The sequence below is a fragment of the Achroia grisella genome, unplaced genomic scaffold (assembly GCF_030625045.1).
Source record: "Achroia grisella isolate CSIRO2021 unplaced genomic scaffold, CSIRO_AGI_Agris_v1 utg1245, whole genome shotgun sequence".
Classification (NCBI taxonomy): Eukaryota; Metazoa; Arthropoda; class Insecta; order Lepidoptera; family Pyralidae; genus Achroia; species Achroia grisella.
In genome coordinates, this window is record NW_026712606.1 from 2,591,595 (window position 1) to 2,604,335 (window position 12,741).

Sequence of the window (12,741 nt, forward strand, 5' to 3'; positions counted from 1 at the left end):
ATTACGCGTAACTTTCGCTATACGACCTGTTGCTTCGATCTGTGTCTATAGATCGTTATATATAATTAGTTGCGTCAATATACCGCTACGTATGTGACTTACCGGCTCCGTGGCAAGTAGCGTGTGTGGAATAAGTTATACTGGCGACTTTCACAAGACCGCGTCGCAAATCTTCAAATGTCTATCGAATGATCGAAATTGCGTGTCATATATTTTGTGGCTATGATCGCGAGGTTGCATCGAGAGAAGAGAATCGATGAATGAGTATAATTTTCACATTTATGTATACTCTTCATTATTTTGTAGGTAATTGATGAAATTTGACCACAATTACCATGACTGAATTAATAACATGTTCGAGTGAAGTTTCGAGAAGCAGCTATTGTTTCTTATGATAAATACTCGAATTTATCAGTGCATAGAATAATCTATGAATATAAAAAAATAGAACAGCTTATTGAATCATCACTAGCAGTATGAATAGATAAAGCGACCGCCTAATGAAAATAAATTTAATAATTGAATCATTAATAAAAGAATGATGAATGCAACTATAAATAGGATTACTATGTGTGAAGTCATTTGCTAAATTGTGCGAAATATTTTAGTAAATTTTTATTATGACAAAAAATTGTTTCAATAAATATTATTCCAGGCAATCTTTGCTAGGTGTGACTATTGGTATTGTATAGTAGTTCAAATAAAATAAAATTTACTTCTAACACAGATAACATAATATTACATACTTCTAATAAGAAACTATACAAAACCACAACAAAAAGTACATTGAAGTCTCACTGCAGGGTTCAAAAGCTAGATCTATAATATATTTTAGAAATATATATGTTTTAATTTTTTTATAATATATTTTTTTATGATTATACTTGCACACCCAACTTTTTTTTTAGATGTAACATAGGTTATATATATAACCTATATTATATTTTCTATAGAAAATACCGCATGGTGTTAAGTTCGCCAAATATATACAGTACAAAAACTGTTACTTTTTGTACTGTGTGCATTAAAGTTGTATAAAAAAATATAAGGTATTATATTAAGTCTTTCCACTATTACAATGATGGGCTTTATTCCCACAATTAACTGTTACTATATCCATTTTCCTTATAGCGGACTTTTAATTTTAGAATACCTACTATAAGTTGTTATGTGTTTTAATGGTAGACTACGAATTACATAATAGTCTGCGTACTATTTTCAACTCGGTGACTTAAGATCAAACACAAAACATATAAATCTTACTAATGTAGTAGGTACGTAAGTATTTTTTGGTCTTTTAAATTGATAGCTCCACCAAAGACGAATATTCGTACATCTTGTACGTTTCAACTGGTTTAGTGACCTATCAATATGTGCTGACATACTGGCCACATACTTTTGTAGTTCATATATTGTATTTTTTATTATTAAGAATTTTATAATTTTATTTGTATACATTACAGTCTAATAAAGCATTTTGACAGACAACAGCAGTATGATTCCGTGGCAACGTGTTTATTCTACGGAAGTTCAAGCTTACACGACATGTCTTTGTAGAATATTAGAGTTATTTAGTCAGATAGACAGAAAGCTACATCATAACTTAGACAAGTAGATAGTATCTAGCCGAGTGGATGGCAACGTACAAGAATGAACATAAAAGTATACAAGAAAATAAAAGGAATAAGTTGAATATCAACTCTATATAAAAACCAAAACTTTTCTTCCAGATTATTTTAATTGCTTACGTCATTGCTTACTTTGGTACTGATACACGTTATTGTATTTGTAACATTATATATAAATAAATAACTATGTTATACAAATATATGAGCAAGCGCGAGTTTCTCTCTGAAAAGATTTCTTCCAGCGAACCTAACCCTGTTACAGAGGTGGTAGTTAGTGGGCAATGGTAATGACAGAGAGTTGTATAGGCATAAATACAATATTTTAATGTACACTTAAAAAAACATTAGATAGAATTGGAATAAAACTTTGCAGATATTTGATAGTGCTTATGGTTATATCTATAAACAATTAAAATTCTAATACTAAATTTTGTTATCCCGGCTCTTAATTAAAATTCGAATTGTTGTAAAATTTGATAGGCAATTATTGTAAATTGAAATTTACAGTACATTATAATCAACCGATGCGAACTATTTCTATAGAATATTGTTTTTACTAACATAATTTTATATCACGTTTTAGAAATAAATAAAAAAAAATACAAACAATTACTGCATTTACCTTCATCGCTGGCCTTTGTAATAATTCGTGTATGAAATATTCATAGAGTGTAATTAAACAAATTGCAATGCCGTTCTGCTTGTAAAAAAATATTAGTTTTATAACATATTTCTCTTTTGTTCTCAGTATACTGTTATTGAATCTATTACGTAGATGTACATAATGAATAGTGGTAGAAATCGAGGCTTTCCTGTTATATTTCATGAAAATCGACTATGGACATACTTTGTGAGTTAAACACCTTGCTACTAGATTATTCTTAGAATTAAATATAAGTTTTTTTAAAAAATTATATGATATTCTATTCTAAATAACTAGATAGATTGATTAATATTATGTAAATAAAATATATACATATAACAGGAAGTACACCGCCGTATCTGTATTTTTTATATTACCTAATAGTTTCTTTTGTTTTGTTATAGAATTCCTAAAAGATTTATATAAATCATGTGAAGCCGAGTCCCTAGTTATTTATAATTGAAATTTTCCGGTATAGCACGCATGAGGTTAAACAAAACAGAAATGTTCGATGTCTCATAATTTTCTTATACTCGACTCAGTGTACAATTTGTATTAAATATGATTAACCTATTATATATCACTTTGTCCAAGCGTTAAGTTTTCTTGAAGATATTTAAGAAATTGAATGAAAAATATTATTCTATAGGAAGCCTTTTGGAAAAGATAGGGCTATTATATTATATTTGTAATTAGTACCATAGACAAAGCATTACTCATATAATACTTTTTCTATGCTAGTATACATTCCTATCTAAGCGGGACTTCTAGACAATAATGTACATATATAATAAATTTGCAAATTGTATGTTTGTATAACAAATAAATGTCCGTATATATATAATTATAACAAACAAATTATTCACCATAATGCTTAAAAACAATAAAAAAAATTATTAAACATCTATTAAGGTTTGTATTTATTCAATAACTTTTCCGTGTAAAAAACTAATGTTGTTATTACTATACGATGTTATTATTGTTTAGTTTAGAATGGATTGTAAAGTTTCTCGTAAGATTTAAGATGTTAATTTTTATTATGTTTTATTTATTAGTTCTTTCCGCTTTGTTTACTATTTTTAGGACAAAATATACTAATATTTTTTTAAATGATACTAATTTCTTCGTCAGGAGCAAATTTCATTCCCTTTCAAATTATTTATTAAGATAACAGATAGTTATTCCTCTGGTACAATCTATCTTCGTGTCAAATTTTATTAAAATCTGTTGAGCTGTTCAGTCGCGAGAAAAGGTAATAAACAGACAGACACATTTATAACACTAGTATGTCTTTTGCAATTTATGACAAAAGTGAATTCATATTGCGAACAGGAATCTGTTTATGTAAGTGTGAAGAATTAATGCGTCATAGTAAAGAAGTAGCTCTCAATTGTTATTCCGAGCCGAGTAAATCTAAATTAAGTTAACTGTGACAGCAGATGTAAATTTCATAGCAAAATCTGTAATTGGTCATACTTGCATAACGCTCTTCTTCGCGTTCGGCCGCGCTCCACGACAGTGAGAGTGTTCCGACGTTTTGTAGGTCATGATGATCGCACCTTTACGTCGTGGGATACTTACGGCGAGAGAAAACGCGGTATTTATAAGGCCAATTTACTACAATTGAGTACTTATATTTTTAACATATTAATATATCGTGATATGCACGTATAATTTATATTTCTTTGCGAAACATAAAATAATAAAATATAAAACTTTAGCTGTTTGAAATTGCCGCACAAATTTTAAGCCTACTCTTATATCCACCAATTCCCACCATAATATATTTATATTTGAAGCAGTACCCTTCAATGAGTAAAAAAATTACTACTATTTTAAATCAATTAAAGTGATATTAGTGAATACGTGTCTTGTGTCCTATAAATAATCTTGGACGTACCCACGACATACCTATATAGGATTATAAATCGTATGATGTTATTGACTATTTAATTAAATTAGAGACATTCTATATATCCCGTAAAGTTACTAGTGAAAAGAATAAATAAAATTAGTTAAGTTTTTAATTTAATTTTCATAATATTACTTTTTATATATTACGTAAAATATATTAAAACTTCAGTGTTTAAATATAATGAACTATGTTAAAAATATATTTAATTTAACTGTTCTTTTGTGGTATATTTTAAAACAGACATATTATGAATTAAAATACTAAAAACTTAAGGAGTTTGAATTTTAATCTACTTAAATAAAATGGACATAATACCTATTGCTAATACAATGATGTATGACGGACTGTAATGTAGTGTAAAGCAGATCGCGGAATACAGCACAATTGTATCACATGCCATTCTCGATATTGCTAAAGTAGCACTCATTAAATCATATGAATCGTAATGTTTTCAGCTGAAAATCGATCGAACGTGAAATATGCAAATAGGCTTTCCGTTGAATTAGCAGCTGTGGCCTAACGCTGTTACATTTTGCACGAACCGTATCGGAGTTACGACACTGAGAAAAAAATCCATAAACCACCAATTGTTGCAAATTGGTACACAGTAATTTGAACCACTGAATGCAAATAAATTGATTATTAGTAAATTATGGATTATCGCTTTCTATAATTATTTAAAGAAAAAAATTATATTTGTATTATTTCGATTACATCTAGTGTAATGAATTATTATTTTTTATTCTTTAGCTGTAAGAAAATATTTTATAATTTTATTTTAAAACTTATAGTATCTTATTTTAAGAACATTAGCATACATATATTATATTATTTAGAACAATATTTTATTTATTTTATTAATATTATATATGTACAAATTATTATACTTGATTATTTATTATCTGTTGGTTATATAAAACTTAATAAATATTAAAAATAGAGCAATATACAAAATGTATTAATAACTTTATTATTATTATTAGTCATTAATAATAATAATAGTTATTAATATATTTTGTATATTACTCTATTTTATATATTATAATAATAATAAAGTTATTAATACATTTTTCATTCATGTTAATGATTAGTGACATAAATTTACACCGTTAATCACCTAAAATTAATAAATTAATTAACGCAGTCGATTGACTGCATTTAACGTGGAAACGCAGACGAAGTCTCAGGGTAAATATTTAAAGGTAAAAGTACTGTAAAGTAAAAAAGTAACATGAGTTGTTATTTACTTATTCTAGTAGTTGTATGTTCTAACTCTATGATAGCCATGTTGAATCACTTATGTACTTAAAAAAACAATAACAACTTTCTCCGTCAAAATTCATGTCCCTACTAAAACCAGTCTATTGAATATTTAACATGTATCTATAAGAATATTCCTTAACAGCATAGTAAGTATATGTGGTTAATACACAATTTGACAGGCCTATTTGATTTCACTAAACGATCATTAATCATTTTAGCATCTAATAAAATATTCATCATAAATTGCAGAGCGCGAAAATCATTTATCAACGTGTAACCCTCCATCTAAAGCCCGCTTTCTTTGTCGCCTCAAGAGAGAGTAGAAACTCGATATTATATGAATACTTACCGCGACAAATGTTAAACAAAACACAATCACTACAAAGCACAGAGTTCGTAAGTTCACAGTCACAAGTCGCGTAACTAGTTCTCGGTTTCAAAGTTCGTTCTATACCTGACCAGTGTCGTTGTTACACTGAGCGATTGAACGGAAGAGTTGTGCGTGCTTGCGCGCGCGCTCGCCTAAAAGTAAAACCGAAACCGCGGGCGGACTCCTTACCGCGTAAATCGGAAAGATTTGCGGTCACAATGCGTAGTATGCGCAGGCATTATTAAGGTTAAGGATAGAAAAGTAGTAACAGTAGTGATATGTGAAAAGTTTTTCTTGATCGATTCAATGTGGCGTGATTGCATGATAACAGATTAATTTGTAATCAGACTTTAGTACAGCAATTAGAGCGTGTATCGATATAGGCAGTTACCCGGTTTAATTGTAGATATTTATTAATTGTGCTGTAAGTGTTGTGTAAAATACGTATTTCGTCATAAATATGCAATGCAGAAAAACAATTAAAATATAAAATATTGAAATCATAAAACCACACCCAAAAAAAAATTGAAAATAAAATTACTATAAAAATATTTCTAACTTTATTATTATCTACTTTATAAGTAGCCTCTTAAGTGATTAATATATAATTAAAAATATGTGCATCTATTATAATTTAATATATTTATTCTATCTATTATACTTTAAAATAATTCACTTATTAAATATAATTCAATTAGAATAAACTCAGCAATATTACTGAAAATAAAGTTCTTTTGTGCATATAAAATCATTAATGGAAAAAATGTACACAATATCTAAGTTTGTACACGTACCAATTTGAGTATTCGCGAATAATGGGTACACATTACTTAGTGGTATATGTAACTATGGTGAATTTGTTGTTAAAACATGATTACGCCAAATTCATTTTTATTTAAAACAAATTTAGACTAACATAATTATAATTCAAATAAAAAAAGTTGCAAACTTTGAATCACTGGGACACAAACTCGGCCAAAATAAATCACCATAATTTGTATCGTAGTTGTACGAGAACAATTTGTTTTCTTCGACATCACAATTATCTCCAACTATTTTAATCTTGCATTAGAGCACGTCGTTGCGCTCTGACTACAATCAGATCTGTATTAGTTCGTGTTGCTGTAGGAACTCGAAGTTCAACTGAGTCAGTCACAATACGATACAACTATCATAGGTTATTTTATATATAAGTCGTAAATAGCGTCGTGTAGATTAGTGTGGAGATGAGGTATTTTCGCATGTATTAGTCCTTTTAATATACGACTACACTACTATTTTTCAATATTTGAATGGTGTTGAAAAATAGCAGTGAATTTTGAGATTTACAAATACATGTTATAATATTTACATTATACAACATACACATATGTATACTATAATAACATACGTCATAGAGAGCATCGTACTGGTAACTCAACTCTATGTAAGTCAAGTCCTCAAATCCTACCGATACTAATAATAATTGTCTGTCAATTTATATTTCTAGCTGACTCTAGGATGGGGAAACAGTAACAATAAATCAAATTAAGTCTAGAGATACTGCTATGTTTGCCTGCTTCTATTTTGGATTCAACTACATCCAGTGAGTATAATAATGCTTCGATCACCAAGATATTGATAGTTGATAATGCTATGACTACCCTGGTATATACAGTTGGGATTACAGTCATTACAACACAGTATTATATATAAATAAGAATATTTTCATATTTCATTACAGCCTTAAAATTTCGTTTTGAAAATAACTCTTTTTGTATGGTTACGTAGATAAATTTTATTTCTTTACTAATTTTTGTGTTTCAGTAAAATCAGAGAATTATTGAACTCGATAACAATAGACACGAAGCCCGATTTGCTAGTTTTTATCAGTTCTTTAGCAAGTTAAAGGTACGCACGATGCTTGCCTAATTGAGGTTACGATTCAGTTCACGAAATGAACTATTTGTTCTACATTGGCTCGGCTCTAGTTCTTGTGTTATGCCTTTGTTTGGATGATCGATGTATATTGTTTATCATTATCATAAATCACATTAATATGAGCACAGGACAGTACTGGTATATATATAAACTAATTCTTCGGAAATGGAAAATACTGATAACAAACTAGATTAATATGTATATGTTGATTGTTGCGCACCTAATCGTTGTTAATGTGTATTTACTAATATTTATTAAAAAGAGCAACACTTAAATTTCTTGCTCATTCTTCTTGTGAGTTTGTGTTTCAAATGAGTAGTAGAATAAAAAAAAATATATAATAAATAAATAAATAATAAATTCAAAAGTATTTATATTAAGTTTATTTTGAAAAAGATTGTTTCTATTTCTATGAAAGTCGGCGGTAGGTCTGCTTTCTATAACATTGGGTTTAAAGTATACCATTCGTGAATTATTGTTTCATCCTAATGGTTGACTGCTAGAGAATAGAGTATTCCGGTACCGTATTCGCCTTTTATACACACATTTTATTTGGTGAAAAAAGCTATTTCAATAAATAAATATTTGATAGAGAGAGTGAAGTCCATATTGGAATATAAATATTATAAAGTCGTAATTTTTAGGAATATAAAAACCAGTTAAGTGATAATATCACTTAACTGTTATTTTTTTAAATTATATTTCATAGTTTTTGTTTAGAATTTTATATTATATAATTACAAGAAACATTTAGTTATACAGTAGTTTTTGTAATTCTGTTACATCTCACTTGAAAATTTGCAAGTCAAATCATATCATAAATTAAAATATTTTTTACCTATTATTGTATACCCTCTATTTTCATAAGGATATAGGTACAATTAAATTTCAACACAATCGAAAAAACACTAAGCAATAGTAACAAAATAACGCAATAAAACGACATTGCTGCTAAGTGCTGTCGCAGCACCACAATTTTGTGGTGGAAATTGGCGAAATAAAGTCGTGTGGCGTTGAGAAATATTGGTTATACGTTTCATACTAACATTGCTTTAGTCCAGTACATGGATTATACAGTATAATAAAAATAAAAATTTAAGTTATACAGTGACGCCATGTTCAGTTTATTATTGTAATACAAGAATGTACAAAATAAAGTATAAAGTACCTAAGTTTGAACGTTGTAGCAGGTTTCCTGTAAAACTGTCAACAATATACATACATATGTGAATATTTTTGGACATCAACGGTATGGCGCCTTTATTTGCCATTGGATCAGCAATTGGATCAGTTTTTTGGTATATAAGATAACCAATGTTCTATTTTCATACCAAATTGAATTAAAATTTGTTCAGCTGTAAAAGAGAAACAACTGGGAAGACAGTTAAACAAAATTACTTTCTTATATATAGTATGGATCTTGAGCCAATTGTTACTAGGAAGTAATATTTTAATTACAACATTTCATTTAAGTAAAGTAAGTAAGTGAGATATTTATAGGTTATACAGTCTAATGTATATATATCTCACACTTAAATACACTTAACTTTTAATTGAAAAGTTAGAACTAATATAATATTATGTTTAATAATAATAATTTGTTTGTTTGTGAATGTGACAAAAAAAAATTTGTTTTCGAATTTAATTTGTTTATATTTTTAATATACTATATTACATATATATATACATTTTAATATACTACTAAAATAATAAAAGTTGCAATCATTTAAGGTATATCTTATAAGTAATGAAATAATTAATGTATTATACATATTTATGTAGGACTTTGTAAATGGCGGGGCTAATAGGATTGGAATGATTAGGTATCGATAAGAATTAAGGAATGAATGGCGATCGTCCTTCTTGACAGCCCGATTGAAATTGTATAGATTTACTAGTTTTTTTTTTAAATAAAAGGTTTTAAATGTAGAACTCCAACATCTTATTTCTTTTCATATCCACACTGCTTCATTTATTTTGTTATATGTTTTGCGTGACAAGTTATGCTATTGTCCAATCCAATATAAATATTGCCTATTTGGCAAGTAATATTGGTGTATTGAACTGAATATTAATCGATATCTATGATTGCTGTATAATAATATACTATTGTGTCATATAAATGAAAGTTTCCAATCAATAATATGCATGTAGTTTTATTTCCTTCAGTGAAATCGATATATTAGGTCTTTTTCATTAATATCTATATAGAGTTGAGATGATTATAATATATTCTGTTATAATTTGAGTTATATACCTAAAATAGAGCAATATTTTTTGTTCACATTAGTGCTTAACTTTAATGATACTATTATTCATATAAGAAATAGTAAATACTACCCACTACTTAAGTTATATACAAAAATACAGTCTTAAGTGTATTACTTTTAAGTCTTGTTCAGTATGGTATAATAACAGACTTCAAAGCGGAGCGTTTCGGAGTAAATATAATAATAGATATATACTTCCATATATACAATGTAATAAGTAAGTCACTTATAAACCTAATTTATCGTTCTTCTCAATCCAAAGTGTTTATCCGCATACTGATTTTCTCACAACTCATTGTCTGTATAGTTGTCGAGCATTGTCAAATCTAAATACAACTGGGTGACAGCATGCAACAATATCATATATTGTATTGCAATAAGTATATATAATACAGTCATGGACTTGGTGCAATATAAACGGTGCTTATTTTAAATAATAGGCAAGCAATGCAAGTCACATCGTCAGGTGCCCTCTGGCGGCCATGATTTCGCAACCGCTAAGTCATGTGAAGACTGATAAATGAAGTCAACCGTCATGAATTACGCGGTGTACATATATATGTATACATAATATATAGGAAAATTCCTAATACGAATAGTATTTCAGTTCGACATTGTAAAAATAACTTTTTTATATTTATATACATAGTCCTTGTGATAAAATCTATGTTCACCTCTTTCATTAGGGTTTGTAGTGAAAAAGGTAACAAACAGTAATATTTCATAATAGTAGTATGTGATTGTTTTAATACTTTTGTTTATTACATCTATATTTTATCACTATTTAACGGACAATATAAGAAGTGCAATAAATTTTCGTTAGGTAGTTGTAAGTCGGTGACATGCGAAGTTCGAATCCGTGACTACGGGAAGACGAGACATCCGACTGATTATTTCCAACAAGTCTGTTGGCTGGCTGGCTTGTGATAATATTTTTTTTATAGCGTAATTTCCATCTCACTTTCGGATAAAGGAAACGCCACTACACATCCTATGTGGTTGTAGCCCACTCATGCCTAAATGAAATATCTCCTTTGGAAAGTTTACACTCTTTCCTGAGGAGATAAAAACCATCGCTCCTAAGAATATCCTTCAATTCTTGTCCCTGACGGGTCTAGGTAGCAAACTTTGAAAAGGGTGAGCATAATAGATCTATATAGGTCGCAGTGCTACAGGTACCATGCACCTGGCAATAGTTCAAACAACCCAATAAAAAAGGACACCACGCTTCTAGTAATAGAATAATTTTATTAATTAGTAGTTTTTATTATTATATTATTTATTATTCCTTTCATATCCTTTTTATTGGTAGTTAGGAAAATAGTTGAGGGCATTCTATCGTAATGGTTTATAAAACCGACATGGAAATAAGGTTTTAGTAGTAGTGAATATGAAACTGCCATTAACTTGCCACTGGTCAATAAAATCCAAAAAACGATAGACTAGTCTCCGGCCTGTCTGACTGCGTTCATGATTTACAACAAAAAGCAATAAAATTATAATGCCTTGCATTGCAATAAGTAGGTAATGTTCATTTTTAAACTAATGCTTGAAATTATGAAAATATATACTATATATAAGATTAGATATGTTTACAATTCAGATGTATAATTAACACATTTTTGTTTTAATTCTTGAAACTAATTTATTCGTATTGTTTATAATGAGATTAATTGCACTTTTGGCCTGATCTCGAAAAAATGTTTACATCTGGGTTGTAACTATTACTTAATACTTGTCTGTAACAATATAATTGTGCTATTATACATTATTGCAATATTTACTTCAAAATTCCCATTTGCAATATCATGTTGTCAGGAATGTGAGATTATTTTTTATCTGTTTATATAATAATAATAATAACCATCTCAGGACTCATTCACACAGCACCATCTAGACATAAATTAAACTATGATAGTTAAAGCTTGTGTTATTGGTACTAGATAGCTGATACAAATACACATATATATAGACCACCGACACCCAGACCGATACAAACAATCATACTCATGGATATAAATGCTTGTGCCGTGCGAGGATTCGAACTCGCACGGCACAAACATTTGTATCGAACCATCGGAAGTAAGGCGGTGCGGTGCACTAAACTGCTAGACCGCAGAGACCGTCAATTAATATATATTTATAAAAATTAACACATTTTAAAATTACATTATTTCATCTGAATATATTGTAATTAATAATTGCTTATTATTTAGGCTTATTACTTATATGCAATTATACATAATAAATATATTCATGTACAAAAAATATTTACCAAAAGGTATAAAGGCGAGTCAATTATGAAATAACATACCAAATATTTTTGCTAGAAACCAGGTATTATAAATATTTTAATTTAGCGCTCCATTTACAACGATTTTGAATATATTTATGATGCTTTTCAATGAGATACTGTGACAGCGATTTTCAATGAAAATTATTATGACAAAAAATGAACCCGACCATCTTGCAGAAATATAGCCATTCATCACTCTAAATTGATTAAACGACTAGTGGACGACGAGATGACAAGTAGACAGTTTCATAACTTTGGCGATAATAATAAATGAAAGAAGTTATGTTCGGACATTTCATTGTTCATTTGGTTGTTGACATAAAAGTTTTAATGGGTTATTATTATTCTGTATATGCTAGGTAATAATATATAATTAGTAATGATCAACAGAATCTCTAGCTGTATATTAACATACTAATAGTACTTACACAATTTG

The 12,741-nt window shown here is 28.6% G+C and overlaps 1 protein-coding gene across 2 annotated transcripts in view; it reads right to left on the reverse strand.

Moving 5' to 3' along the window:
• Positions 1-5,952, reverse strand: part of LOC131854735 (uncharacterized) — a 151,590-nt gene extending 145,638 nt beyond the window's left edge. For both annotated transcript variants that reach the window (XM_059205879.1, XM_059205876.1), the window contains exon 1: positions 5,799-5,952. The gene's annotated coding sequence lies outside the window, so the exon portion shown is untranslated. The remainder of the gene's footprint in view (positions 1-5,798) is intronic.
• Positions 5,953-12,741: the final 6,789 nt, after the last annotated feature.